Here is a 27,251-nt window from a genome sequence, read left to right as displayed (position 1 = left end):
TCTTGTGCATTCACAACAACATTTCTCAATTTAGCAGGCTTTCTATGGCAATTGATTTAGGCAGTGTAATAGCTGTGACAGCAATCGGGAGATGTTCCAACCATAAAAAGTAACAAGCCACACAAAAATTGAAGCTACTGACTGTTTTTGTGATAATTGAATTTCATTGAGTTTTAGCAGTAAGCAATAAGCAATTAAAGGTTATCCTCCAAGCACAGTTTGAGGAAATGGTGAAGGAAGAATCATAGGAGAAATACATCCTGAGCATTTACGTTTGGAGGTCATTGGGTTGCACTGAAACAATCTCGTCCCTGGTCTTCTTTCTCTCCAGAAAACTTCCAGAATACAATGTGGTTACAAATCAGAATCTACTTACTCTAAAGCTGCTCCCATGAGTAGCACTGGTGGTTTAATGAGACTACTTTCAGGGCTTATTCTTGTGCCTGAAAAATAGTCCATCGATGCACGAGAAGTTCAGTGTGCCTAATAGTTAGATAGATGGTCCACCAGAAGATGGATTGCACCTTCAAAATCCATCTGTCCACAAGGCAGAGCAATCAAAGAACCACTTCAGTGAATAGTCAACTACAGACCACACTGAACTCACAAATCTATGGTTTTGTTTGTTTTCTTCCTCTACTGTGGCAATACTTCAAAAAGTAGAATGATCCTAAGAGTTTGGGTTACCAAGATGCAATTTCAGCATTCTGAGAAAAACAACATGGGGGTAACATTATTTCATGGATTATTAGCCAAGTCTAGGTTGCATATTATTTGGTCTTAAAACAATTGAAGATGTTACAATCTGAAGAGACATTGATGTGGGGTTTTTTTATTTCCAACAAACCCATCTGCCCCCGAAAAGTAGCTAGACTTAAAGAACAAAGTGGGCATAGTGTATAGGAAAATCCATGCATATAGAGCAAGGGGAAGAAGGGGTGCTGGTGTCTAACACCAACATTCATACTATCCTGCTGGAGGTGTCCTCGAGGTCTCCATTCTCACATTCATGGCCCTGACTTCCAGGCTGTCTGACTGTTGCTGTTCCCCTGGAGAAAGACTTCAATACAGGCAGGTCATTGTATTGCCTTTACTAATTCTTGTAAACCCTTTCCCTTTTATGCATATATCTGAAACCTCCATGGGACAGAATAGGAAATCCTGTCCCCAGGTAATAAGGCTTTAAACCAGTAGCTCCTATTTTCCCCTTTTAATAAGGATTATCAGGCCTATGTGATTTCCAAGTATATGGTCCTCACTTATACACAGAACACTGGCGTAATCAAAAGGATTTTTAATTTTAATAAAAGCAACCCGATAGGAACTGTAAAAAGTACTTGAATCGTAACACATTACTGAAAGGCAAGATCTGCATTGCAAAAATCACTATACGATCTTCCGTGAACAGTCTGAGCAGGCAAAAAGAAACGCTAAGGATTGGAGTAAATTCAAAATTGCCTCAACTTGAAGATGCAGCGCGAAAGAGAATTTTTTAAAAAGTTATGCCACTGAATAAATAATCCCTTGACGATTTTATTTTCTTTATTCCTTCTTCTCCCAGGTTTTCTAAGTCCAGGGTCTGAATCCTCAGGTCCAGTCACAAAAATCTCTTCAGGAGCCTTGTCCTGCAGAAGTTCCTCCAAACAACATCTCTCTCAAAACCAAAAAAAAAAAAACAACAACAAAAAACCCAATTAACTTTGCATCTTTCAACTCCTTTTACCTTCTTAAGGAAGGAAGGAAAGGTCTCTGCATTTTTTTTTTAAAATTTGATTTATATGCCGCCCTTCTCCGGAGACTCAGGGCGGCTTACAATGTGTTAAGCAATAGCCTTCATACTTTTGTATATTTATACAAAGTCAGCTTATTGCCCCCACAAACTGGGTCCTCAATTTACCTACCTTAGAAAGGATGGAAGGCTGAGTCAACCTTGAGCCTGGGGAGATTCGAACTAGCAGTAATTGCAGGCAGCTGGTGTTAATCACAATGCTATCAGTCTGCTGAGCCACCAGGCCCTTTTGACGATAACTAAAAAGTTCTTCAAGTTCTTCAACTCTCCTACTCAAAATTAAGAGTCACTTTAACTCCACAACGACACACTTTTTATAGGGTTAGCATCATTTTGGTTCCTTCACGGCAACCGTATGTGAATAATTTATTCCAGAAGACACCATTTCAGTATCTGTCAAAGTTACCTGGGCTCTTATTCTACGTAGTTCCTGCCTAGGCTTCCAATAGCCAATTGGACAGGTCAAGCTGCTGTTGAGGGTTGACTGCTTTCTGTGGCCAGCAATTAAGATTCATGACACAGCTTTATATTGATTTATATTTCTACAAGTGAAAAGATGAGAAGATGAATGTGAAGCAGAGAGAAGCAAACAGTTTTAAGTGCCTTTTGGTGCTGATTAGGAATATTGCTTTATGCGTAATGTTTATGATGACACAGACTGAAAATATTTACTTTTCTCTAAGAGGAGATGCCTGTTTTCCAGAGCCTTGCATTATTCCTTTGGGAAAAATATGTCGGAACAGTCAGGGATCATTTGGTCAAGGGCAAAGAGGAGTTCTTTGTTTTCCTTACTTTTGTTACGTGATACTTTTGTGTATCAGGTAATATAGCAAAGTCCTCTGTCATGGGCTTCAATTCTTTGCTTCATTCCCGGGATGATATCCCAATTCAGTGAGGCCAGGATAATTTTTTCCCATTTTTGGGGGGATCTAGAAAGAAATCTTAAACAATCCTTTAAATCACTCCATCCAAAATAAGGAACATCCTTTAGCAGATACATTTGAGAGTTTCTAGTACAGGTAGTCCTTGACTTACAACAGTTCGTTCTGTTGTATGTCTAAGTTACAAGAGGACTGAAAAAAGTGACTTAGGAACATTGCAGCATCCCCATGGTCACATAATAAAAATTTGGATGCTTGGCAACTGGTTCATATTTATGATGGTTGCATTGTCCTAGGATCATGTGATCTCCTTTTGAGACCTTCTGGTAAGCAAAGTCAATGGGGAAACCAGATTCACTGAAACACCATGGTGCTAACTTAACAACTGCAGTTGTTAAGTTAACAAGAATGGCAAGAATGGTCGTAAAATGGGGCAAAAGTCACTTAACAAATGTCTCACTTAGCAACAGAAATTTTAGGCTCAATTGTGGTGATAAGTTGAGGAACACCTGTATAGGTTGCAACAAGGATGGTCAACATTCAAGTTGCAGACTACAAGTTCAAGTTCTCCTGTCTGTCTGTCTGTCTGTCTGTCTGTCTGTCTGTCTGTCTGTCTGTCTGTCTGTCTGTCTGTCTGTCTGTCTGTCTGTCTGTCTGTCTATCTATCTATCTATCTATCTATTATTGTTTTATTGATGAAATTTGTTGAAACAAAATTCAGCAGGGCTATTTTACTCATTCAAGATAATAAGGAGTGAAAAAGTTTATTGTATCTATTTAGTTTGCCCCAATTCCCACCTCCCAAAAGGTCAATCGTTTCAAACAATCATTTCAACCCCCCTTTTCTTTAGATACCGTAAAGTTATTGTTTTCGAGGCAATTCTTTTTAAGTGGGGCCTGCAGCCACCACAAAGTTGTGATGATACAAAGAGCCATTTGCATTCTCTCAAGTCAATGAGAAGGAAGCAGCACAAATGCATCAGTTATTTTTAGAAATTTCCCAATTTCTGGTTCCAGCTTCCTTCCATTTTTTTCATTGTGAAATTGAGAAAAGTTTAGGTGAGAGGACCACCTAAGGAATATTGCTACGTTGTCCCCTTGAGTAAAGTTACTTATGGTATTGATGTTTGCCATAGCCAATCTGAAATAGATAATACAGGCTCAATCTTAGTTTGTAATAAGTAACCATTTTGGCATTTAAGACTTTCAGCTTTTTTTTCTTTAAAGGTGGGGGTCTGCCCTATAGAACTATGATAGAGTAAGAAAAGATTGCCATCCCTCCCTGCATATGAAATGCAATTTTGTTCAATGAGACTTTTTAAAACCATTCCCAACAAGTCACAAAGGCATAGAAATACTTAAATAGCAAAACACACAAAAGCCTTCCTTTTCACTCGGGTGCTTGTGCACAAAATAATTTCCTCCAAATAGTTAACTAAGCCACTTTTCTATATTCATGGGCTCTGCTGAGTTACCTTGAAAAAGAAGGAAACCTGCTATGAATTTAAATATAATTCATGGTAATGGATTTGGGACAGCACTTAATCAACCATGTGCCTTGCCTCTGTACAAATAAATTAGTTTTTGTATGAGGGGGATAAGCCAGTTATGGAGTGCCCAGCCAACGCTGCATTTGTGGGAAGGGAAAGAAAAAGAGGAAAAGCAGAAACAAGCTTGGCAGCCATGCTTTTCCATTTTCCCATGAAACTTTCACACAGGCATCCACATGGAACCGGGAGGGAGAATACGCTCCCCTACTCATTCATGCAGTAAAATGAGGCAGCATTTTGACAAACAGGCCATTGGATATGAACATCCAATACAAGCCCTCTGAACTTTCTCTTTGGTCTAAGACTGATTGACCTCAACCAAAAATGGTTGAGTATTGCCCTACCCAAAAATGCATGGGCAATAGAGGGGCTCTGCAGCACAGGAATTGAAAGACCCGAGTCCCCGCATGGCACAAAACTGGTGAAGGTGGGAAACGTGGCTGCCACCACCTTTCCTCCTTCTCTCTGCTTAGAGTTAGATAAGGGTCAACAGCCCTCAAGGAGGGCTGGACTTTGTTTGCTTGTGGCTACGAAAGGATTCTAGGCTAATTCCCCTTTTTACTCCATTCCCCAAGTTTGGCCAACCCTTCTACAATATGCTGTTAATGATATGCAAATCAATGGCTGCCACCCATAAGGGAAAAAGGGTAGAAATTTGAGTTGTCCAGTATTGGGTCAAAAGAGAAGGGAAAACAAATCCTTCAGGTTTGTCTTTCTTCTCCAAAATCCTTACAGTTCAAAAGGAAGAGTGGGGGTCCTGAAATGCTAAGAAAGGCAATTTTTAGTGTTAGGTTGCTCCGTACGCAACCTGGTAAAGATAGTCAGTTTTACCAATAGTGGTGAAGACAGCAGGCTAGTAATCAGGAGACTGTGAGTTCACCTAAACTCTCAGGGTTTAGGCCCAAAGCCAGCTGGGTGACCATGGGCCAGTCATTTTCTCTCAGCCCTAAGAATGAGACATGGACAAGACACTTCTGAAAATTTTGTCAATTAAACTCCAGGGATTAGTCCAGGCAGTGGCCAGGAGTCAACATTGTCTCAAAGGGAGAAAAAATTCCAGTTGGTGGCGATACAAGAATATAATGGAAATCCTGCACCAATTTACCACCAATCCAGACAAATTCAATGGAGTGCTTTATTTTTTGTCATCTGTATTGCCCTTGATCTTAAAACTGGTGACTGTTTGATTTCATTTACATATATTGCTTGTACAAAAAAAGTCCGTATGATCTTTTTTTCCTTGAACAACCATTTGCATTTATATGGAAGCAGCAAAGAACATTTTGGAAGATTAGAGAGGGAGAGAAACACAGCAAGAAATGAGTTGGGTGATCACAGTCTTAGACCAGAACGTAGGAGATCTAGGTTTTACAGCTCCCCTCCCCCGAAGCACAGGTTTCATTGGGGGGGGGGGTGCTTTCTAGCTGAGTTACACAACATGTTTACTGAAGTAATCCATTTTCTGATATACTGCACTAACCATTTGGCTTCACTTAGCAGAATGGTTTAACTCACGCTGAACCATCAAACATTAACCAAAATGAAAATTAACAAAGTTTCATGTTGTGCAGCATCTAAAGGGGCTACTAAATAATCACACAATCCTGGTTTTGAAAAGGACTGAATCTCCTGATGATCAAATGACTTGACTTGAGGCTTACAACTTCACAGGCCTTGACTTGACTCCACTGTTTCCAGGATCAAACAATTCTATTTTGGGGTAGTTGCTTTCTCTGCAACTGACACAACTTTTCTCTGTAGAGAAATTGACAGGTCCAGCTGGGTTCTTGCTAATTAATTCCAGTCAATTATATCTCAGCTTGCTTGGCTTTTGCTACGAAAGGCTGATGCACATGTGTAAATCAAGTTTCTCTTTCTTCAAGTCTCCACCCTCATTTCTCATGGACGCTATAAAGATGAAATGTGGGAGAAGAGCATATGCTTCCTTTTAGCTTCTTAAAGAAAAACTGGGTATGAATAGAGTCTGAGTATAAATACAGTAATTTATAAAGATGTAATGCATTCTTAAAAATACCACTTGAACAGAATCTTTGTTTTGTTTATAAATCTCACAGCAACAGAAGGCAGCCTATGGAAATTACCTTCCCCCATCCCCCCATGTATTTATCACAGAGTTATAAGCATTTTTGAACCTGTAAATTCTTCTAGAACTTCCAACTAATGTAGAAGTAATTGGGTGGGACTTTCAAGCCTTCTGAGATAGTGCAGATAAGAAGCACACCCAGAAGAACTAGCTCTAACTTTATTATAAGGTTATATGAACAGAATATTTCAAGTCTGAAGGTACATCTCTTCCCCCTCGCCTCTACAGTCCAAGAAGATAGGGAGGGTTCCTTCTGAGATGTTTGCCATGCCCATGCTCTTTCTGTGGACTCAGCAGCCACTTGTCTGACCATTGTCTACTCTGCGGTGCTTCCCCCCACCCCCACTTTCTCCTAAAGTCATTCCCACACACCATTACACTTTCACAATTGATTCTACCCACATGTTTTGGGTTTTTAAGCAGAACATAACACAAAGGTATGAGGCCATTGTCTCTGTTCTAACATCACATAATTAATAACTATAAAAGAGTTGGAAGGGACCTTGTAGGTCATCTAGTCCAACCTCCCACCTAAGCAAGAGACCCTACACCATTTCTGACAGATGGCAGTCCAGTCTCTTCTTGAAAGCTTCCAGTGATGAAGCTCCCACAACTTTTGAAGGCATGCTGTTCCATTGGTTGATTGTTTTCATTATCAGAAAACCTCTCCTTATTTCTAGGTTGAATCTCTCCTTGATCAGTTTCCATCCATTATTCCTTGTGTGGCCTTCAGGTGCTTTGGAAAATAGTTTGACCCCCTCCTCTCTTTTACAGCCCCTCAATATTGGAACACTACTATAACCCTAATTATTTAATTAGGAACTAAGGTAACATAGAGTCAAGCAACAGTGCCAGTCATCAGATTATCTGGGAATTATAGTTGAAAACATGGAATTTCTCAGACTGCTTATATTTACCATAACTAAAAAAAAAACCATCCATGTGGAGGTACTTCATGAAAGCATGATATGGGCACCATATAATTAAGACATTATAATACATCTTGAGAAAGTTATATAAACTCAGCTTTCATTTTTTATATATTTTATGGATGTCAGCTAGCCAAAAAGTGTATCAGAGTTTTTGGTGTCTTTGTTTCAGTTAACTAATCATTACCATGATCCCTCAGGGTATATGCCTTTAAACTCATCTGTAAATCTTTATGTTCCAGATTTAAGATGTTCTGGAATACAAATACTTCAAAGAATTTACAGCTTCAGTACTTTACCAAGGGAACTACTCTTGCTGCAATCTTAACCTTAATGGGAGGCAGGATAGTATAGAACAGGGATCTCCAACTTGGCAACTTTAAGACTTGTGGACTTTAAATTCCAGAATTCCTCAGTCAGCATAGAACATCTAAGGAAAAAAATTAACTGTGTTCAGCTATTGCACTGAACCACAATTGGCTGGGATCATCCATCATACGGAACACAAACTAAATACAACATACAAAACCAAAATCAGATTAACCAGGCTATGGCTTCATGCAATGTGTGAGAAGCCCATTTTATTTTACTTGGGACCATGCAATTATCTCAACCAGCCATTTGGATCTGCTAGGAAGTCTCCTGGTCTGAATCAGTCAAGATAAGCAATCTGAAACAAACTCTAGATGGAGAAATAGATGGGAGATAGATAGAGTCACAGGATCCCTTATGTCAATGATATACATTCCTCCAGTCCTCAAGATTGGCAGAAAAGTACACCGAAGCACTGGTCAGGCATCCAGTGTGTTAATGCTTCTGCATAAGGCAGAAGGCTGGTGCCTCCTACAACCCAAGGCAAAATGGCTGTGGAGAGCAGTTCCCAGCATCCAGAGGTGAAGGGAGCAATAATCAAAAGTGACCAGTTGGACTTGGGTGGATTCTAGCCACTGGCTGAATCATCACCAATACAATCAGTGAAGAGTCATTGTACATATTCATGAAAAGGGAAAAACTCTAAAACTGGAACAGTTGAAGACAAACTGAACCTGCCTTTGCCAGAGGCTGATGAAGAGGCAAAGGCAATATCATGCAAACAGGTCCTTTAGGCCATTTTCTTAGTGGACATGAATCAGAGACTTCCATCTGTTTGCATCTGATCTGATGTAACAGGATTTGCTTTAAAATGTCATGCCAAGGGGAAGAGAATTACAGAGAAATGGTCAGGGGCAGAGTGTGATGTTGTTACACTTCCTCACAATGTAGCCTAAGGGACATTTGTGATGGTCCTGTCTTGCCATATACCATCATCTCTCCAGCAGATTGTAATTGTCTGGCTTCCTATCTTTCATTTGGTGTCCAAAGGGTGACATCAAAAAGGACCCTCCTCCTCCCCATCTATGTTTTTTGCCATTTTCTGTTAAGAGAAGTTTTGCTCTCAAGAAATTGCTAAGGGATTTCTTCTTCTACGAAAGTCAGAGAAATCTCACTCCCAGTTTCTCTACTGGCATATTTGATGGAGTGTTTCCACCAAATTGGTGGGCTTCATAGGATCTATGCTATAACCTGGAATCCTTCATTGTGCAACCCAGAGAAAATCAGACTCTGATTTTCCCTACTCTGCTTTTTCAAAGATTATTTGGATAGTAAAGGAAATTAAAAGCATCTATCTCCAAATGATCTCTTTTGCAAAAATCACAAAATAGCCTGTAGGCCAGGGGTGTCAAAATCGCATCATCATGGCGTCATCACGTGATGTATTGCGACTTTTCCCCTTTCGCTAAACCGAATGTGGGCGTGACCAGTGTGTGACGCATCCGGCCCACGGGCCATGAGTCTGAAAGCCCTTCATTCTTCAAACATACTGTATAAGATTCAATGACTGCAGCTTATTGCCTTGCTTGTAAATTAGGCCTACAGTATTCTACCTGGAGTGCAAAATCCAGATGAGGACAAGAGGGCAGCAAAGAGTTTTCTGAATCTCTTTGCTGCCACCTACTGGTTATGGTTCCAGCCCAGATTCGGCAACCTTCTTTTTGATTGACCACATGTGCTACAAGTCATTTTGCAAACAAGAGATCTCTCCTGACAGCCATTACCTTTGAGTGCCTACAATATACTCATAAAATGCCGAATATTGTATGCTCAGAATAATGTGGAATGCCTGGTATAGCACATAATATAGGAATGGAGCTTATCTGCCAGGCAACCGCCCTGTTTAGCAACTCAGAAATGAGATTCCACCTGAAATGAAAGAAAACCAATTTGTAATCTTTCACACACCTACCTGAGAGAAGCTCACCTGTAAGTCAATTGGATTTATTTTTCAATAGACATGTACATTACTTGTTGTTAGATGCATATGAATATACAGACATTTACTGAATATTCTATTTTTATAGGTGTGCTTTTGCTGCAAATTTGGGTTTGGGAGAAATCAATATATATATTTCAAATGTTTCAGACTTTTATTTCAAACTGTGGTCCTTTTGAATGCATTGTGTTGTTTTCTGTCAGCATCATAAATGCATCTCAAGTGCATTTGATCCTAAAGGGACTCTTGTCAGTAAATTCTGTTTTGTTAAACACTTCTGCCAATGTTTCAAACGTTGACTTTAAAAAAATAAATAAATTAGAATAAATACAGGAGTAGAATGCTGTGTAAATGTCAAAAGGGCAGACTAAACCTGCAGGGCACATTTTTTTTTCCTGCTGATTCTCCTGCATCTTTTTGGCTTATTCATAGCACAGGTGCACAAAGAAAAAAAATAATCTCTTCCATGTGCCAGGTGGAGAAGGGGAACAGTTACTAATCCTATGATTTTTTTAAATAGGAAGACTAACGTTTTTAAGCATTTTCAGAAATACCACCCAAATGAGGGAGAGAGAGAGAGAGAGAGAGAGAGAGAAATCCTCAAACGCAGAGGTAGAGAACTTTGCAGGCCTCCAGATATTACTAAGCTTTATCTTCCAAGGGACACTTGGCAGATGGCAAATGCCAAGCAGTTGTGGCTCAACAACTTCCTGAAAGCGGTAGATTCCTCCTGCTGAAAAAGGCTTGAGCCTAACGATACCATGTTGTGTATACTGCATTTAATTGTAAAATACAGGGTATTACTTAATCCTTACTGTGATCTTGTTTATCACAATGGTGTCCTTCAAAAGAAGTGACTTTTACTCTTTTGGGAGACATACAGCATATCTTCTTTCTCCAATTACTTTATAACATGGTTTGAAGCAAGCTTTATGAGGTGATGACTTGAAGGGTGCCTTGATATTATCTTTGTGGCTAATAAAAGAGAATTTACTGACAGTTCCTTCAAGATCAAATGGATGATGCAGTCCTCATCACTGCATTTCTTTTCACTGAACAATCCCATTGATATATTTAAGAACAGTTTTAAAGGTTTTTTTAAAATAAAGATTACAAAAAGATAGTATAATGTGTATGCACATGCAACTTTGAGTCAGTTTTGATTCTAGCAACCCCTGGACAAGCTTTCTTGGCAAGATATAAGAAGTGGTTTGCCACTGTTTCTTTCCTAGGGCTGAGAGAAAGTGACTGGCCCAAGGTCCCAGCTGACTGTGCCTAAGGCAGGACTAGAACTCACAGTCTCCCAGTTTCTAGCCTGGTGTCTTAACCATTACACCAAACTGGCTGTCATAGCTATAACTTTTTTTTTACAACCCTTTAACCTCTTTATTCAGGGTGGAGTTGGGGAGATTGAGCGGAGCTGAGTTTTTACTGGCGAAATGCCTTTCGTGACATCTATGCTGAGAGAGAAACATCTGTCGCTGCCTAGAATTGAACTCTCAACCTTCCAAGTGGGAGGTGAGCATCTTCACCTCTAGGCCACTGCGCCACTCAACTGTCATAAATATAACTACTAGATGTAAATTAAGATGCATTGTTTGTTTGCTTGTCTGATTAATATAGTAACCGATTCAGTATGACTCAAGGTGGTATACATCACTAAATAATAATAAATCCCATAAAACTACTTATAGAAAAGCATAAAAGCATATATCAAAGTGGAAATATAAACCCATAAAGGGCCAGGAAAATTCTAATCCAATAGACTGTTCCACTCCCAGATCCAATGTCTGAGGACATTGACATAGAGCCGTGGTGGCACAGTGTTTAGAATGCAGTATTGCAGGCTAACTCACTGCTCACTGCCAGCAGTTCAATTGTGATTGGCTCAAGATTGTCATTGTCTTCTATTCTTCCGAGATTGGTAAAATGAGGACTCAAGATTGTTGGGAGCGATATGCTGACTCTGTAAATCACTTAAAGAGGCCTGTAAAGCACTGTGAAGTGGTATATAAAGTCCCATTGCTACTGCTGAGGAAAAAACCAGATTTTGAATGCTTCCTGAAAGATGAATAAGATTAGGGCCAACCAAATCTCAGTGGAGATTCTAAAGTTCTAAAGATGGAGAATAGCAACAGAAGAGGCATGTCTCCTGGGTACCACCACATGAGTAGTAGAGGTTACGGTCAGTGGTGGGATTCAGCCATTTCGCACCACTTCGGGAGAACCGGTTGTTAACTTTCTGAGCAGTTTGGCAAACTGGTTGTTGGAAGAAATCATATGGGCAGAGAACCAGTTGTTAAATTACTTGAATCCCACCACTGGTTATGGTCCTTTCATATCTTATTGAATAGGCAGAGATCAATCCTCCAAATAGTCAGGCCTTGTGCTAGAAAGGGCTTTGTAGGTAGGAACCAGCTCCTTGAATTGCACCTGGTTATCAGGGCAGCTTGTCAGCTAGAGGTATTTACAATGGCATACTGAGGTATATTCATAACTACTCACTCTGTTGCATTGTGGACCAGATGAAGTTTTGAGTGATCCCCAAGTGTAGCACTATGTAGAACACACTGCACAAATCTTATTGCATGACCTGAATTTTTGCAGAAGAGGGAAGTTTAATGGTAAATGTTTGCTTGTGAGGAAGTTAGATAAATTTCATGCCTGCCCTTTGGAACATCCTGCCCCCCTAAGGTGAGATCTGTTTCCATACTCCAGGGCCAGAAGACCTGGCTCTACCAGTTGGCTTGGCTCCCCAAAAGGGTGCATCATACTGGAGGTGGCTAATACATTAAGAGAAGATCCCACATCCTCCTGTGTGCATCCTGCTGTCTTCCTCCCCATTTTTTAAATTGCAATTTCTGATTGTTATTAGGAGTATTTATTGTTCAAGGTTTTATTGGCTTTTAATGTTTGTAAGCCACCTAGAGTCACCTCTAACCAAGATGAGTGGCATACAAATCAAATCAAATCAATCAAAAGACACATGAAATATTGAAATAAAAATAACTGCAATATTGTACTAGAGAACCAGTGGGTCCAACATAATACAAAGCAGCTGTATGTAGAAAGAAGGCAGTCAAAAGGAGCCATAAATGTTTAAATGGATAATACCATTTGGGGAATACAAGGGCAAAAACGTGTACCAAAATATAGGTGGTCCTCAGTTTAGCAGTCACAATTGGGACTGGAACTTCATCACTAAGCGAGGTGATTGTTAAGTGAAGTCTCATTTGATTTTATAACCTTTTTTGCCACTGTTGTTAAGTGAATCATAGGGTTGGTAAGTGTCTCAGGTTTCCCCCTTGCTTGTCATAAACCAATTGTGAATATCAGAAATGGGGATCACATGACCTGGGACACTCAACCATCATAAATACAAGCCAGTTGTCAAGTGCCAGTATCACAATCACATGGCCACACTGCAATGTTCATAAGAGTGAGATCTTGTCATAAGTTACTTTTTCAGCACCCTCGTAACTTAACTTTAAACAGTTGTGAAATGAATGGTTGTAAGTCAAGAACTACCTATAGAGGAAACCAAACGATGAGGCAATATGTCAACTGGAAAGCAAACATCTGTTTAGAACAGCTAGAATGAAGAAAATAGAGAAGGGTTGAAAAATAGTTTGTAGATTGGCATTGATAAAAAAGACAATTTGTTTATGTTTTTGTAATTTTTTACAGTTATTTTGATTCAAATGTTTCATGGGTCTATTTTTTTTCTAATGCATTGATCTATAATCTGATCTATAATCAGATTGCCCATCAGCTTACCATCTCTTTGTTTTACCTATGAACAGGAATGCAACTGGCAACATGACTTTGTCACAGCTAAATAGTCTACACATTCTGGCTGCTGGATCTCACAAGGATCTCCCAGGATCCAAGAATCTCCCAGGAAGAAATTAAAACAACGGTTAATGTTGTATTGTTACACCATACAAAATAAAAAAATGAGCAAGTATTATTTTATTGTTTTGCAGAAGAGCTTTTTTCCAAATTAAAGTCGTATTAGTTAACCCTGACCTGAAATTATGCTAATATATTTGCATGTGGATTTGCAGTGTGAATTAAGGACAACAAAATATCTTGACTTTACCAATTTTAAATGGAGAATAGGGATTTCTTATTTCAGCTTTCCTAAACTTCATCAAAAAGAGAAATGGAAGCTGTTAGAATTTAGTGAAATAATATGCTGGCAGGAAGTATATGTAGACATATAATACTTCTGCTTTTATACTAAGATGCTTAAATGCTATGTAGAATTTATTCAAGCAAATTTATATAATTATAGCCTTGATAGAAAACCACATCAGCAAAAGCAGTGATGTAAACATTGTTCATAATTGTAATTCATGAGATATAAAGAGAAACAAGCGTAGGCATATGGGATCAGAACTCCATTATTATTTATTAGATACATGATAGAGCTTAAGAGGATAGTTTATCGTCCATCTTCATTCTTGACTGGTATAAAATTAGATAAAGTACTTACATTTTCTATATGGAAGCCTTGATTAACTTATACTGAGGGATATTTTTTTTTTCATTTAGTCTGTCTGTGAGTTTTGTCGGATTTTTTTTTTTTATTAAGAGAACAATTGTAGTAGGAAGATCTCCTTTTTTGGTGGTCTATCACCATAATAAATCTTTGATTAACTGATATCCCCTGGCAGACATTCAACAAAATGCACATCGATGGTGTCAGCTTTCCAGGTGCTAGCCGGTTGCTGGGTTACTGGCTCCTCCTCTGGCCAGCCACCTGTGAGAATGTCCTTGGCTCCCACAGGAAAACTTTATTGTTTTGGCTACAAAACCCCATCTAACTATTTTCCCCCTCCAACTGCTGTGTGGCAACCCTGAAGCCTCCAAGATGGCTTCAGCCAGGTTCACTTTAGGGTTGACAGATGGGACTAAAATACACTCCCACAAAATGGCCTGAGAAAGTTTGATGCTACCAAAGAGGTCCACAATCAACTGGTCAGAATCCAAGGATCATTGACTCCCTGAAGAAAACTGTCACCATCCACAAATGGGTTTCATGAACAACTGCTTATATAAATTCATTTCCTGCAGAGAGAGGAGGGAGGTTTAGTCTGAGATTTTGGTATGAAAATACTCAAATGAGGCACACGGACATTGCTCATTTTCTGGCACTCGGACATCTACAAAAGAAAGTGGCACAATCTCTCTCTCTCTCTGTCTCTCTCTCTCTCATCATGGATTTTTGGATTCCAGGTGAAGTGTTTTGGCTTCAGGCCAACTGGCAACTGCAGGCTAAATCCAATTTTTATGCAAGACACTTATTGAAGATGCAACCTCCCTTGGCACCTATGAAATGTTTGAACCACTTCAACAAACGTCAAGAAGTGGATGAGGGGAAGAGTCTTCAGAGGCTGCCTTGAGTCTGTTCTTCACCTGCCCTGTTGCTAGTGAAATGAGTTCCAATGTCTAGTTTTCTTCTTCGAAACACAATAAATATCTCTTTAGCACGAAGCTCATATTCTGCATCCACAGAATCCACAACAACAATATTGCAAACACACTTTCCTTTTTAATGGGACATTCTACCATGGGGGACATGGTGGCTCAGTGGCTAAGACACTGAGCTTGTTGATCAGAAGGTCAGCAGTTCAGTGATTCGAACCCCTAGTGCCGCGTAATGGGGTGAGCTCCTGTTACTTGTCCCAACCTCTGCCAACCTAGCAGTTCCAAAGCACGTAAAAAATGCAAGTAAAAAATAGGGACCACTCTGGTGGGAAGGTAACAGCGCTCCCGGCGCCTTCGGTATTGAGTGATGCCAGCCACATGACCATGGAGACGTCTTTGGACAGCGCTGGCTCTTTGCCTTAGAAACAGAGATGAGCACCACCCCTAAAGCCAGAAATGACATGTGCAGGGGAATGCATGTGCAGGGGAACCGTTATCTTTACCTACCTACCATTTAAGTGTTCCTTATTTTTTTGGCACTCAGCTGATGGTCAGCAACATCTCTCAGAAGGGCTCCTGCTGAATTCAAATTTCCAAGACATTTCTAGCAAAGAGACACATGTCTTTGTACTCCCATCTTCCACTTCTAAATTGTGTCAAATCTCTTCTGAAGCTCCTCCAAAAACAGATCTGAGGGATGAGGGGTAAGACAAGAATTGGTGGTTGTCCGTCACTACTCCAGGAGGCAGCCACTCTCCCTTCAATTGGCAGAAAATTCTACCTGACATGAAATTTCCCTCTCCCATAACTGAATTCCTGTCCAACCTCTATTGCTGCTGTTCTGAATCACTACCAGTTCCTACTAGCCTGGCTACATCTGTACAGAGATTGATCAGCTTCTTCAGATTATTTGCTCCTCCTCCCCCCCCCCCCAGGAAAAAAAAGGGGGAAACCAGAGTAGCGACAAATCATGAGATGGGTGGCATATTAAATAAATAAACAGACAAATAAGGAAAACATCTGTCCTGCACCTAGAATAGAACAGATCTGACTGGAGGACCTGTGCATCATCTCCACTCTCCTCCTTACATTCCTCCTCCGATATCCATTTTGTTGAAAGCTGAATTGTACAATTTTTAAAATAAAAAGCAGAGCTGAATTTCAAGCAGCACTTTTATTTTGATCTTCCTTTCCATGCCATTTCCCAAATTCATCTATGTTCCACTTGGGAGGCAATGTGGGAAAGGATGGTAGCTTGATAGCAATAGCAATAGCACTTAGACTTATATACCGCTTCATAGTGCTTTTACAGCCCTCTCTAAGCAGTTTACAGAGTCAGCATATTGCCCCCAACAATCTGGCTCCTCATTTTACCCACCTCGGAAGGACGGAAGGCTGAATCAACCTTGAATTGCTGAACTGCAGCTAGCAGTCTGCTGAAGTAGCCTGCAGTATTGCACTCTAACCATTCCAGCTTTGTGCTAAACTGGTAAGAACCATAATGTATTTATATTATTGACAGCTGAGTAATATTGTGCTATTTGGATAGGCCAGCGCTTCAGTTTAGTGGCCACTCTGACTTTTTCCACCATTCCATAAAGGATGTTAATGTGGCAGCATACATGTGTTTTAAGAGGAAAGTGTGTTTTCGACAGGGAACTCCTTCTGAGAGGGAACTCTTGACATATAGTTAGAGCAAGGTTGCCAGGGAAACATAGAGAAACCATAGTTCTTGCACAAACCTTACTAGCACAGCATTGCTGTGTCCAGTGTATTTCAAAGGACAAAAGCAGAATGATGAGGAGGCTGGCCGGGAACTAGAAGGATGATATTATTTTTTCTGTTTAGAAAAAATAATAAGTAATTTCAATGGAGGCTTATCTGTTTGTTTAATCAGAAAAATAAACAAACAATACACATGATGGTGAAAATAATCAATTTGTGTTATCAGTTAAATTTTGCAAACACGTATGTATAGGCATATGCATACATACATATTTTCTGGTTAAAATTTGCCAAACAGTGTGTCTTTAACATTTAGAAAAGGCAGAGCAGCATGTGGTTTTAAAAGTTCTTTTTTTCCAGCATTCACAGCATTGATTTCAACAACTGTATAAAAATATCAGCATATAAATAGTTAATCTTGTTAATTCTTGCTTTGTTAATCTTGTGCACACCTATTCTAAGGTAATTTCTACTATGTTCAAATGTAGATATGATTGCAAAAGTACAATTGCTTTTTCTAATTTATTTGTTGCGGGTTCTAATGTAAACATCAGGGACAAAGTACCCTGCTCTTAAATCTAGACTATTTCCTGGTATTGATTTGTTTTTCAGTGCAGGTAGTTTTTGACTATGACAATTGGAACTGAAACTTCCATTGCTAAGTGATGCAGTCATGTCCAATTTTATAACTTTTTTGCTGCAGTCTTTAAGCAAAACTGGCTTTCCCATTGACTTTACTTGTCAGAAGCCCCCTCGGAAAGTCTTAAATGATGATCATGTGACTGCAGGATGCTGCAACCATTGAAAATACCTGCCAGTTGCCAAGTGCCTGAATCATGATCGTGTGACTGTGGGGAAGTATGAGGAGCAGTTGTAAGTCACTTGTTTTCAGCACTGTCATAACTTCGAGCAGCTGTTACACAAATGGTCATAAGTGGAGGGCTACCTGTAAGATCGTTTAGAATTGTTCCATTAGAATTGTTTCAGAATCACTTTGCATAATATATATTGAAAAGAATAGTATATGTATTATAGTAATAATGCAGATGCTATTTCTTTTGAATATTATGCAACTTTTAAATACAATACTGGAAAATACTGGTACATAGAACAGGTTTTTGATACAATGAGCTCTGGCCTTCAAGCTACCATCCAGTTTCTTTCTGATCAATATAATTTATTAACTAATATAAACATCAGGCTTTGCAGTGATCTGGATGCCAGGTGGAAGCTATGCTTTGAAATGGGAGTACTTGTTGGTCTCTCTCATGGGAGTAGACAACAGGTGTTCCATGTACAGCCTCATGTATATTAAATCACTTTTCCACTTCAGGTCCAGGTTACTGCACATCCCAATCAATACACTGGTTTTTATTGGGAAAAAAATACCTGCTAGCAACAGAAACAGCAATTCAGCAATTCAGTTAGTAGAGAGACTTTTCTATGTCAGAATAAGGTTCATTAAAGGTTCCTAAATAATTATGAGATTATAATTTGGCAGGAAAATAAACAGTACTTCTTGCAGAAGGACCATCGAAACATTACATTTTTCAGATTTTTCAAGCAGCCCTGTTATCGAGCTGTAGATATGTGAAATGATTATGTACAAATAAACCTAAAAATTTTGAATTAATAAAGCTCACGTGGCTCTATAAATATATAATTTCAGACTACGGTACAAGAAATTGAAATCCAGTCCTTCTATTTCACATCCCATGCTCCCTTATCATAAATCAATATGGGGAAGAAGATTGAGAATGTCCACTTGCTATGTCTCAATTCAGAGAGAGAAACAATTTACTTTGAATAAAATAATGTAAAATCGTGCATCACACAGAAGAATATTTTATTGTTGCATGGTCTTCTTAATCAACACAGTTTAGTTAATCTCTGCTAGATAACTCAAATTTATAACAATTGGAGTTCTCTAAAATAAACTTTTACTGATGGTGAAATAATTAAGGAAGAAAAAGCATTAAGGCATGTGCATCACAAATGATATTGACAAAAATGTCCCTTTCTTCTTCAGATTGTCTTCAACTGAATATTTTTGCAGAGATGCCTGACAGTTAAAATACAGCAATAACCACAAGCAGTAGGATGTTTGCTTAATGTTGCTGAAAAGTTGCTTGGTGAACCTGAGCATTGGTGTTGGTGCTACTGCAGATTAATGGTTAAATGATAATTTGGTCACTTTGCAAGCAGAAGTGTAATTATTGTGTTTTGAATGCATGGATGGATTAGACTGACACATTTGCTCATTAGACACTATGCAATGGCCTTAAATTGTTGCCAGTCAACAGCAATTAAATGTTGCACATGAACATCTTTGACTAAACAGTAGACTTTAACAAAATACATCTTAAATCTGTTGCTCTTATCTGTGGTGCCTTTCATATGAACTTTTAGCAGGAGGTTCATATACATGATTATGGTAGTATTTCTGTTTATGCCAATCCCATGAAGAAAATCTCATGCCAATCTGTGATACGCTCATCATATTAATGAAGCATAAGTTCCTCATATATGATTTAACATGTATGAAGGACTTAGAATATGAGTTCCATGTGGTCTATCATTATCAGGACTGACGAACGAAGCTTTACAGATGTATTGATAAATGGGATATGATTTCTTTTGCTTCATTTCTTTAAAAAATGATAAATTGGAATACAAAATAGATTTATTAGATTAACACTAAAATATAATAGGCTGGTCTTTCTGGTAGCTCTTCATAGACTTTTGATGATTAGGTCTGAATGAAGAGTTTTTATAATTTGATTATTGATAAGGGATGAGATGTAAGAAGGAGATACTTTTAATTGAAAATCAGAGAAAGTCTAAATTAAGTTACTGATTTTTTTTAAAGGTTTCTGGAGAGAAGAGGAGTCATTTTCTATATACTTTTGTTTCTTCCTTTTTATTTATTTATTTATTTATTTTACCTCTGAAGTTCTCTATTTCACTTTTTATACTTTTCATAGTGTGTATTAAGTCTTTTTATTTTTGTATCTGTAAACACTATTACAAAAGGAAAGGAGGGAAGGATAGGAAAAGCAAGAAAAGAAAGGAAAGGAAGGAAGGAAGGAATGATTTCCATCTTTCCACTTGTTTCAGCTTGCTATTCCATACTTCACAGCTACTATTAGAAGAGGAGTAGGCAAGTGAGTGCCTTTCAAATGTTTTGGCAAGACAAAAATTGTAGGATTTGTAATATGAAATATACAGAGGGCATTAGTTGCCTGTTATGACAACAGACATTTGACAAACTCAGCAAAAATGAAAGGCTCTGAGACTGTGCAGAATTTCATTATATTTCAGCCAACTCACTGTACCACCATAATTACAGGATTAAAACTGGGCTTGCTGCTGCTCAGCTGTTACAGGTGTTTCCATCGGAATCAGAAAAGCATCACTAGTAAAAAAAAAATAAGCACTGTAGCCAGGCTATACATGTTTCAAAATGATTCAGAAGAAAGTGTTTCAGGCCTCATGTGCGCACAGCGCCTCCTTGCTCTTTATTGAAGGAGCCCAACTCGTTAAAAGATTTCCATGCTAGCCTAAAACAAAACACACACAAAAGGATGCTGCTGTTTTAAGGAAACCACTCATTAAAGTTCATGCAACTTTTCAGGCTTGGCAACACTTAGAAATATATAGTTTGCTAGTTTCTACTTTCCATAATCCATAAACTCCTCTTTTTTTCCCCATTCAAGCCGTCAATACAGAATGCTTTGGTGAGGTGCAAATTATTTTGATATAAGCAAACATATTAATTTGTCTCAGACAATCTAGTGAAAGCATGCATGAACAAGCAGGATTTCAGGTGTGCAACCTATCCACATCATTCAGTTTACTCAAGGTGCATATGAATGTATTTTGCAAGAGGAAATGTGATAAAAAAAAAAAAGAAATTCCTATTTGGGCTGCCAACTCCTTCCAATGCATGTTCCCTGAAAAACACAAGGAAGATCTGTTACTGTTTTATGAAATGGTGATATATATTCTCTTCAGCATTCAGCGTGATTTTGACATATGGCTGATATGAAGGAATTGGAATTATAGATTGAATTTTTCTTATTTAAAAAATAATAAAGCGGTGTCTTTCAGATGTTAGAAGTTTCCTTTGAAACGTCTGTGGTAAGCTTTTCTTCCCCCACCTCTTTTCTTCTAACAAAGTCTGCCAAAGATAAATTTTGCAGGAAGTTGGCAGTAAAACTCAGTTCCATTCTTTGGAACCATCCACATGGCTATTTATACCAACTAAAGACTGCCAATTCTCATTAGAGCATGTACTGTAGTTCATTAGAACATATACTTCCTTCTGTTGTAGCTAGTAGGCCTACTTTAGAAATACTTTGCAGTTATCCTTATCAATGCACCAATTAATATTAACCTATTTAAGATTTCATTTTTCATTGTTCACCACCATATGTTCTAAACAATCTTACAACTGGACATATACAGCTATGCGCATAAACTATATTATGTATTGTATGTTTTATATAGTATTTGTCAAGTGCTGGGGAAATCAGGAGATTCAGGCAGTTCAAATGAGTATAAAGATTTATTGCAAGCTTAAGCTCTCTACAAAAATCTGACCAACTAAAGGTCAAGGGAAATGAGCAGGAGATAAGAGAAATCTTCAAGATGGGATCTCTTGTGAATGCATAGGGACTCGTGACTTATGATATCTTTGACCCTTTCCTCAGGGTCAGCTCCTACGTCATTATCTATAAAATATGAAGCATTTTATAAATACAGTTTTATCATCTGATGTTTGGTATTGGAGAAGACTCATGCCAAGAAAACAAGGGCATGCATCATTAAACAAATCAACCCAGAATTCTCAGTATAAGCATAAATGATTGGGCTCAAATTTAGACGTATTATGCAAATACCTAGCTCTCTCTATAGTGCTATGAAAGGTGGAAGGAAAGGAAAGAAGAGGATTACTAACAAATCAAGCAATCAAAAATTCATCTGACGTCCAGGGGTTTGCCCTGTGACTAATTATTTCAAAACACACATTGTGTTCCATATGGTTTACTTCCAGATAAAGAAACACAGAATTTTGAGTCCTAGATTTCTATTGTGGGAACTATACCTGAAGATTTGCTTGATTCAACTGAGTTTTCTTATGTTCTTAATATTTAAAGACTCGAAGAGCTGGAAATTTGGAGGTCTTCTAACCCAATCCCCCTTATCCTCAGAAGGCAATGGTTCTTTATTACTCCAAGTATGACCTTATGAGTTTAACAGACTATTAGAGACGTGTATTAATTTTCATTAACACCTAAATGATATCCCAAGTTCTTCTTTCAATTCTGTGTCAGAATTGGCAATATAGCCATCAGAAATTTTATGACATTTTTGTATTTTGAATTTTCAAGGAGGAACAATGTTCCAAAGTACAATTCTGCAATGATAAAAGTAGGGAATGGCAAAGGTTCAAGTTAGAAAGAAATAATCATTTTTTTGTTTTCAGAGATGGCCTATTTTCAAAACTTCATAAAAGCCTAGAACCGTTTTCAGTTATTTTATAGTATATAAGCAGTTTTTCTCATTTGAAAATGCTTATATTAACCCTGCAGCCCATTTCAGTATTGTCAATTTTCCTTTACTTGTCAATAGTTTTGGGGGAAAATATGTTTTTATTATTATTGTTAGTTTGATCTAAGAAATTATTTTGTTCTGGGCGTTCTAAAAATACACCATTGTTTCCTAGAACAATATCAAGTATTATTAAAACTATTCTAGCTATTTGCCATAATTTGAACAATGATTTTTTTTTCCCATTCTGGTTGCTTTGGATAATAATGCAGTGATCATATGATAAAATTAATGACTTAGAAACATTATTTCAAAATACAATGGACACAGGGGACTTAAAATTGTAGCACAATTTTATCTCACAAAGATTTCTGTTGGACTGAAGCCTGTGTCTCTTGCATAGCATTGGCATGTCCCAAAATGTTCCTGAATGTCTAAGAAACTGAAATCCCGTCTCACTTATGCAACCATCTTCTGCCTATGCAATCCAGGAGTTCTAAGAATGCTATCTTGATGCTCAACTCATTCTTCTACTCAGCCTAATGGTATTTGGTTTCCAGGAGTGTCTGACTACATTTTTCAAGGTCGCTAATGTCAATGAGATCCATGACTACTGTCTCCTTCCCGCACTATCTAGCAGCTTATCTAGATGATGTATGACATATGCAGCCTTTGTGATTTACACACTTATTACAAAACCATCTCTCCAGTTTTCAATTGATTGAATTGCCCAGACCAAAACTGCTTTATCACTCGCATCTTAGTATGAAAGGATGTGGTTTCATAGTTCAGGATTATGTTCCTCATACGGGAATATCTTCCTTATTCTCAGAATTATGTCCTTCTCCATACCCTTGTCTTTCCTTATGACAGGAGAGCTGTCACTTTGGGGTGGGATTACACTATTGCATCTCAGATAGTCTCATCTACACATCTAAGATGCTTATCTAAGCATCTTCAACCCAGGCAGCTTGTCATCAAGAAAATAGACTTGTGCCCTGTGAATCTGGTGCTCATTAAACTAAACATAAACCCACAATTTATATCCCAAAGGCAAATAGTTGTACATTTGCCATTCTAAGCTGTAAACTGGAATTCACTCTGTCCCATGCTACTTTTCTATCTCCATTACCTGTTAATTTGATTTTCTTCTTTAGGAATCCCCTGCCATTGGCATACTCCTCCTCCCATTCTTCTCTTTCCCAGTATTCCAGTGCCTTCCAGTTCACTCACTCCCATCTGCTTTCCCCTGTAAAATGTCATCCACTCGCTAACCTCTTGATCAGCTACATCTGTAGAGTCTTCCCCTGCTTCATTGAAGCATAGGGATAATCCAGTTTGTCTCATAAAACAATTGGGCGATTGCAAAACCACTTCAGACTTTTCTATGGGAAAAGCTTCTTCTCTATGGTTTCTCCCAGCATTAGCCACCAGTTCTTCCAGATTGTACTGCTTCAGGTTTGCCTACAATGTATGCCTAAATTGCACAACCTCCTTTGGAGAACAAAACTTTCAGGGAGGGATCCGGAAGCAGCAAATTGCTTCACGAAATGGCTTCAGGGGGTGTTTGTACCAAACTTCATTGAAGTGGAACATCTCTTCAAAGCTTTGCACAGTTCTGAAATCTACAAGGCATTCTGAATATAGCTCACTTTTTCTACCCCTCCAAGCTTCCATACAATTTATTAAGAATCAACTTTCCTATTTCATGTTTTTTTTTTCAGTAAGGTAAAGGTAAAGGTTCCCCTCGCACATATGTGCTAGTCGTTCCCGACTCTAGGGGGCGGTGCTCATCTCCGTTTCAAAGCTGAAGATCCAGTGCTGTCCGAAGGCATCTCTGTGGTCATGTGACCAGCATGACTAAACGTCAAAGGCAAACGGAACGCTATTACCTTCCCACCAAAGGTGGTCCCTATTTTTCTACTTGCATTTTTTATGTGCTTTCGAACTGCTAGGTTGGCAGAAGCTGGGACAAGTAACAGGAGCTCACCCTGTTATGCGGCACTAGGGATTTGAACTACTGAACTGCCGACCTTTCGATCGACAAGCTCAGCGTCTTAGCCACTGATCCACCACGTCCCCCTTTTTTTTTCAGTAAGTGGAGGCAAAGGGAAATTTCTTCAGATTTGCTTGGAGATAGCTCCCCCCCATCTCCACTGTAATTGGATTTGTTCAGTTCTGTGTAGCACCTGAACCACTTTTTTTTTTTTTGAGACTGAATAGGAATAGCCAATTGATTAATTGAAAGTTGGATGTTATCTGTAATTTGATTTGGATTTTTTTTTTAAAAGGACTCAAATTATATGAACTTTCCTGTTTGATGCAATACTGTACATGGCCTAATCTAGTGAGCGTCTGGAGATATTTTCGTGGTGACATGAAGCACAATAACTTTCTGCTCATTCTCAAATGTAAATGGGTTATAGGAGCAAGTCCAGAGGCTTTTCTTGGGAGCGAGCAAGATTTGGGTCAATCATGTAAAAGACCTTCTTTATAAATACAACCCTTTGTACTACTCTCCAGTCACCTAGTTATTGCCCTTGCTCTTTGTTAATCAAAATAGTTTATGTTTTGCATAATCTTAATTTATAGCTCAATTAAATTGTTTCTCTTGAATTCATTTTGTGTCTCATGTACTCTTTCTGTTGTGTGGGAGCAACAGCTGGAAGCTCAGGATAAAATTGAACACATTTCCAGTATGTCCTCCACAATGCTCATGTGAATTAAATTAAGAGCTGGTAGAAACTGGTTTTATGAAGCTATTTGCAGCATGTCTTAATCTCACTGAAAATGGGAGCATTTTTAAAATACCTCCTGATTTATTTATCAGAAGAAATAATAGCAAAATTATTGTATCCAGAATAAAACAACCTAACCACAATGAGTAAAAGATAACTCCTAAACAGAAGAATTCTAGTTAGATTCATCAATTAAGTAGGTAGTTGTTCAGGTTCAAAGTTGACACAATGTTGTGCAGTTCATGTGTGAACATGACGGTGGATCTACAGTCTCAGTCTGGAAGTGAAGTATCTAGCACAATGGGGACACTGGAAGATTATTGCTATAATAACAATATATAATTTACTTGTTTATTTATTGTGGTAATTTAGATCTTCTAATCGTGGAGGTAATCTACTTCTGGTCTTTACAAATGTTCCAGCTGTCAACTCCATTAATAATCATTTCTATTGTTTCTTTCCTTAGTTTTCTGACTAGGAATGGAATGGAATAGAATGGAGTATCCAGAATAGGAGTATTCCGTACTCCAAATTTTCTTGAAGGCCAGATAATAATGATAACAGTTATTTCAGTTTAAATTATATATTATGCATTATTCTTGTTTTTTCTCTAAAGAACCATGTAAAATTCTTTTCTGACTAAAACAATTACAAATCTAACAAATGCATTATGATACAGAAAAATTAAGGCAGTTTATATATATATATATATATATATATATATATATATATATATATATATATATATATATATATATATATATATATATATATTCTGAGGTTTTCGCGGGTATTTGTATGTAGGTCTTTGGTTATTTGGGTTTTCTCCCGCGTAAAATTGGAAGTGTCTTGGCGACGTTTCGACAAAGTCTCATTCATCATCTTCAGGCTGGTGTTTTTGGCTTCTAGAAGCATTGCTCCTAGAAGCACGAAGCCGAAAACACAAGCCTGAAGATGACGAATGAGACTTCGTCAAAACGTCGCCAAGAGAAAACCCAAATAACCAAAGACCTACATATATACACACACACACAAACACACACACACACACACACACACACACACACACACACATATATATATATATAAAAATGTTTTTCTTCTAGCCAGGTTATATATATTATTATTATATTTTTTTCTAGCCAGGTTTTTTTTATATATATATATATATATAATTCATTCCACCAATCGGGCTTTTGAGTGCGTGGCAATAAGGCCAAACGCTTATTTCACTTATTTCAGGGTTCAAAAAAATATAAGACAGGTCTTATTTTCAGGGAAACACAGTATGTATTTCTACAAATTCATAAGATGGTTTCTGAATATATTTTTCAGCTTCCAGCTAAAATAAATAATAAGGATGAATGCTGAGAACCATTTTCCATAGAAAGAACCGGGTGCAATCAAAGCCTACAGCTTATCTTTTAAATAGATGTTTCAACAGTATTTATTCCAGATATGGTAATAGAGGATAAGGTGCTTGGAGAAAACAATTTTTCAAATCCTACACATGCTTTTCCCCTCAATTCATTCTGCAACAGCTGAAAATTGGCCATATGAAGTTTGTATTTCACTTCTCTCTTAATGTATGTTATTTCCTCTGATTTCAGATATTGGATTTTTTGATATTAAAATATAAAGAAAGGTAGAATAAATATAGATATCCAGAGAAGCCCCCTATTTTCATCTAAATCATACTGTAATGTTCTCTTTGTTTGGAGCCTGCATCCAACATATGACATACATACAGAAAGAGTAGAGAAATTGAAAGAACCCATTGAAAGAACAGCAAAGAAATGTTCTTTAAAATAGTCAAATAAACCAGCTCTGGATGTTACCATCCAGACAAAATAGAACAATTTTCAAAGACATTTTGTGACTTTTTAAATGTATTTATTAAATTAAATAAATATATGTATCTCCTTAAATCACATACAGATGACTCTGGGCTGTTTACAAAAAAAATTTTAAAACCCCATCATATAATAAAACCTATTAACCTCCCCATGGCAACAACAACACTATCAAATCAACCACTTGATTGGCTTGTCTCCATTTCACTGACAAAACCACATTTTTATGGCCTTTTGAAAAAGCACTGTGGGGAGGGCTTCCGGTTTGCTCTTCGTAGCCACCAGACGATCCCTCAGGACCGCCAGCCCCTCCGCCTGTACAGCGCAAAGGCGGCTCGAAAAACCCCATTTCCAGGAGGAAATGTGGGATAGAGCAGGTGAGTGT

Source organism: Pantherophis guttatus, chromosome 1, assembly GCF_059756535.1.
Source record: "Pantherophis guttatus breed Tessera chromosome 1, ASM5975653v1, whole genome shotgun sequence".
Lineage (NCBI taxonomy): Eukaryota > Metazoa > Chordata > Lepidosauria > Squamata > Colubridae > Pantherophis > Pantherophis guttatus.
Note: the sequence above shows the minus strand (reverse complement) of the source record.